General features: G+C 48.5%; 1 non-coding gene across 1 annotated transcript; it reads right to left on the bottom strand.

The window, feature by feature from the left end:
- Window positions 1-3,640: 3,640 nt before the first annotated feature.
- On the bottom strand, window positions 3,641-3,739 carry Trnai-uau (transfer RNA isoleucine (anticodon UAU)). The gene is made up of 2 exons: window positions 3,702-3,739; window positions 3,641-3,676 (listed from the first exon to the last, which is right to left on the bottom strand). It is a non-coding gene; the product is annotated as a tRNA-Ile (tRNA).
- Window positions 3,740-4,961: the final 1,222 nt, after the last annotated feature.

Below are 4,961 nucleotides of genomic sequence, written 5' to 3'. Positions count from 1 at the left end.
TCAGGTGAAAAACGCCATCGAAGCAATCCGTTCACAATACCGACGACTGCATATCGCCATCGTCGTCGCCGTCTTCGTCGTCGTCGTCGTCGTCGTTGTACGGGTGTTGATTGACTTGAAAATGTGAACGAAAATGTAAAGCAATAAAATGTGTGATACGCGTGACTGCGGTCTCATGCACGCGCGCGCTCGCGCTCGTGGGCTCGTGCCGATGGCGCCAGCACAAACGCCAGTCGTCGATGCCGATGGGCTCCACCCACCCATCGGCGAGGGTGGTAGGCCACATTCGTCGCACAAAGCATAACGTTTGTAGTGCCAAGATAAAGCTCCCTCCCCCCTCCGAAATGATGAGCTAATTGTAAGAAACGTTACTTTCCGAGACATTCCGAGCTTCCATTTTCATCAGCCACTATACTCGCGGTGAATGAGCTTGGGCGGTCGATTGTGCATCGAAAACAAACAAAAACCTGTGCATGAATTGTTTTTTTTTTCATCAAAGACACCGATGACGTTCAACCGCAAGCTGTCATTCGGACTCCAAGCTACCGACTACTATGATGTCACAGGGAGAATTTAAGATTTTTTAGGACTTTTTAGCTAATAAATAAATTGTCTTTAATTATAGAAAAACTCATTGCTTTATACAGAAAAAAACATGGAAGACAAGGAGTCTCCTTCCAATGGCAGAATTTACACCAACAAACACAAAGTCAAGAATGACACATCGAGCATGTATTTCGCGTAACTAATGCACGGTTACTCATCACGAGTCCACCGAACTCATGGTGGTGGTCGTCGTCGTCGTCGTCGAGTATCTTCAACACATTACACGACACGACGACGAATCACGCTGGGTGTCGCTTGCGTAGCACAGGTTTTACGACTTGGACGCGCTTCTATTCCCGCCTATTTATAACATAAGACTTGTACCATTCGCTGCTTTGCTAGCTGCTAGGTGCCATTTTATGGAAGGCTGCACGCTCACGCCCGCGGTCTGGAAAACGTCGCGGTCACGCTCTGGAAAACTCTCTCGCTGGTGTCGCATCTGCCCGCCACCACCGTCACCGCCAGTGCCGCAAATATGGGTGACGTTTGTGACGTTGAGGACAACCTCCCCCACTCCGGTCCCCGAGCACACATTCTCGCTCGCCCGCCAACACGCATACAGCGAATCTGTTCGCAAACGTTCCTTCGTTCCATTTTCATATGCATTATTCATAGAAATGCTGGCAGAAGAAGCTCCAACTCTTAGTGCCCGGGGATGGCCAACGAGACAACGACGACGACGACGACGACGATGACTTCAATTGGCTTCCGACCCCCCACCACCCCGGGAGGACGGGGAGCGGATCAGCGAACCGGGACATCCTCAAATTTATGAATCAAATCGACATTTTGTCCCGGGATGTCATACTACCGTCCAGTGGGGCCAGGGCAACGGCAGATATATAGTTATCGGAGCGTCACAAAAACCTGTGCTGACAGGCACACAGGTTGTATGGTGCCGCGACCCCATCCGTGGCGCATGAAAAACCAACGGATACCACCCGGCCGAGGCTTCGGCTTCGGCTTCGGCTTGTCGCTGAATCCATGAAATGTCCATCGGACCAGGGAGCGAACGATGACCGTTAAATGATTGCTGATGGAGAAAAGTGTTACTTTAATAGCGATGAAATATAAATTTTGCAACACTGGCCTCTCCTTTGAGACATCTTGGACTGGGCCGACTGTTGCCTTTTGTCTGTTGTGTTTTTTTTTTTTGAGGCAAAACAATGGATTTTTTTTCAAAATGAAAACACATTATCGTCAGCTAGTAAAAGGGTTACGGAGGAGACATTTAATCGTACCTTTTGCTTTGTGTTGCTCCACATTATCGACTAATGAGTGGAAAAAGTGCCCTTCCCTGTCCTTAAAAAAGGGACCAACCCTGCGTCCTGCGCCTCGCACAATGGTGGAACGTTTAATTTTATGCGATGCCCCCGATGCCATACGGTGATTGTATTGATTACAATTATCATGAATAAGGCAATGGCGGAGTTAAGCATCATCGATAAATACTCTCCCGATGCCTGACGCCGAGATTGCCGTTTCGTATGAGATTCGTTTCGTCGGATTCGGCTGGTAATTGTGGGAACAAGCAATAGGCAGTGCTAGTGGTGTTGGTGGTGGTGGGTGTTGCGTCGGAAGTTATCTCTCTGTTGCGCCATTCCCGAAACAGGCGATCTTAACATTTGAATCTAATTTTGTCGGAGGAAGGAAAATGAAAATGAGCACTTCCTCCGGCCCAATCCATTTGCTTCGAAGGCTATTGAACCCCCCGGGCCGGGGGCGTGAGGTTGAGCAGACAACACCCCCCTTCGGGTGGTGATGAGCAATTCCTGGCTTTCATCAATTTTTGCCAGCGTTTTTTTTTGTGCGAGTCGATAAGCAAATTAATGGGAAAACAATCACATTGTAGGCGAGACGCGATGGGGTCGCAATTTTCACCGCACCTCGCACCAGCTGCTATTATCGGGCTCACAGAGTAGGGTTACTGCTACTAACAACAACAACAACAACAGCAACAAAGGGATAATTGTAGTCACTTTCGACGTCAAAAGTCACAGCCTGCGAACGTAACGAACGTAACGTGCAAAGTGTGCAAACTAATATGGGGTAGCTCTGTCTTCTCCTCATTCGTGATGATACTTTGCACTACGTAAAGCAATAGAAACCAAGTGTGGGTCTATTTTTGTCACATAAAGAAAGATATATGCTATGATTAGTGGTACATAATTAGTAAAAATATATTTTTACACTTAGTTTCACGCCACATTTAAAGAGTTATGACGTTAATTTGCAATGTTATACAATTTTACAGGTCGAAATCTTATCAGATATTCTACCCCTATCTGCTATTATGTGATAGTGGCGGTCCTAGGGCGCCGGAGAAATCTGCAATGTGAAACTCCTGCTGCTGCTGGTGTCATCGGCATCGGCATCTAATCGTGAAGGTTCGAGCGGCACCTTTAAAGATCCCGTCGCCGTCTTTTTGCTCATGTCGCCGGTTAAAGATGGCCTCTGGTATGGGTATGGTCGGCTCTTTTCCCTCGTTTGGTTGGCGCGACCGGAATGTCATGGGATTTTTCCGGATGGAAGGTGAAAATGAACTCGAACCCTCTCTCTCTCTGTCGGTCTCGGTCGTCGTGGCGGTGCTGCCGTTGTCCCGACGCAGGTGACGTCGCATTTACATACAATGCCAACAAATGTCAGCGTCTAGCGTCGTTGCGGTCCCATGTATCGCGCTCCAATGACCCCGGATACAGCAGCCGGATTATAACCTCCCGACCGTCATCGACCTCCGGAGTTAATATGCTTGTGAGACACATGCGTAGCAACGAAGACATCGACCCTTTTTTTTAACCTCTCTTCTGCGTTTAAATCGTTTTCCCAACATAATTCGCTTCGGTTTCAGTACAAATAATGCTACGCGTTGGAATGAAAACGACATCCAAGCGGCAAAAAAATATCGAGAAAACCCACCCATCGCGTAAGAATATAAATTTTAATTTCAGATACAGAACGAAGCACTAAAGCGAAATCATGAAAATGGCTGCTTCGGTTGACCTCGGGACGGCTGTAAAAAAAGTTTCCGAATTCCTGCTCCAGGTGAGGCTCGAACTCACAACCACGGCATCGCTCATCAGGCAACGTTACTGTCTTATAAGTACCGTGCGCTAACCAATTGCGCCACTGGAGCAGATGCTGGGTGCCCGGCTAGAGACTATGTGCTTCGGACCGAGTCCAACGCTCGCTCTCACTACCGACGCCGTGCTCTCTCACTTTTCGCTTCGCGCGCTCTCGCTCTCTCACTCGGCGGCACCGCGAGAGAGGAAAAAGACTATGGGCCGCGTGCAGCATGAGAAGAAGACGGATAAATTGAAAATGATTTCGTTTTCGATTGAACACTATAATGCAGATAAGGATTTCATGATATAAAATACAATTATAAGGCAACAACAAAGCATGGCACAAAAGAAAAAGACGTAAACGCGCGCATTCTTTCACTAACCACCTTCGAGAACGCGATTTTCTTTCCGATCGTTGAGCACTCTTTCCGCACAAAATTCGATCTCGTTTGTCCTCCGCTATTCGGATTCCGGATTGTCTACCGGTTCCGGAAAAAGTACTTTACCTTTGACCGACGGAACGGAAGGAGAGCGAGCCGAGACTGCTAGGAAGATTAGGTACGGCGCGGCGTGGGAATTTGCCTAATTTTGACGACGAAATCTCGCATTAATCTCACTTCCTCATCGTCGCTGTCATCATCGTTTGTCGTTGACTAACGTCGTGGACTCGTCGAAATTCGGATGCTCGCGTACGGGGACGGCCAAACCGGCGGCTTGCTGCAGCATCGGCGACGCCGCGCGAGACATAACGGACGACGGGCCACCGACGGACGGACGGTCGGACGGACGGGCAATGCTTGAAGGCTCTTACATTCATGAATGCGTAATTATGTCTCATGTGTGTTATTATCTCGCTGCTCGTAATCTCCTATCAAGCAGCTCTTGTTAGCAGCCTCATCATCATTGTCGTCTCATCCGTAGTGCGATCAAAACCCAATATGGGAGATCCCGGTGACGCAGACGAGCGAGCAGAGCCAGATTGTGCCACGTAATAGTTAGGTGTTCTGGTCTGGGTCTAAGGCGTTGGACAAATAATATGTTCTTATAATGACGCACCTTTTTCTTCCGAGCATCCACACTAACGCCAGTCCACAAGTGAATGAAGTGAAGTGGTTCCAAAAGGTGGTAGGCTTCTCAATTCTCACGCTGTCCTCCGTTGGGATGGGGTTCGGTGTCCATCGGGCAGATCGCTGGCAGGTTCGTCAACTGGGAGACACTCTCTCTCTCTCTCTCTCTGTGGCTCTGGGGAAAATTTAAATACAAAATTGTAAGGAAAACAACACCACGTTTCCC

The sequence above is a fragment of the Anopheles darlingi genome, chromosome 2 (genome assembly GCF_943734745.1).
Source record: "Anopheles darlingi chromosome 2, idAnoDarlMG_H_01, whole genome shotgun sequence".
Lineage (NCBI taxonomy): Eukaryota > Metazoa > Arthropoda > Insecta > Diptera > Culicidae > Anopheles > Anopheles darlingi.
Note: the sequence above shows the minus strand (reverse complement) of the source record. Positions and strands in the feature narration are given on the sequence as shown.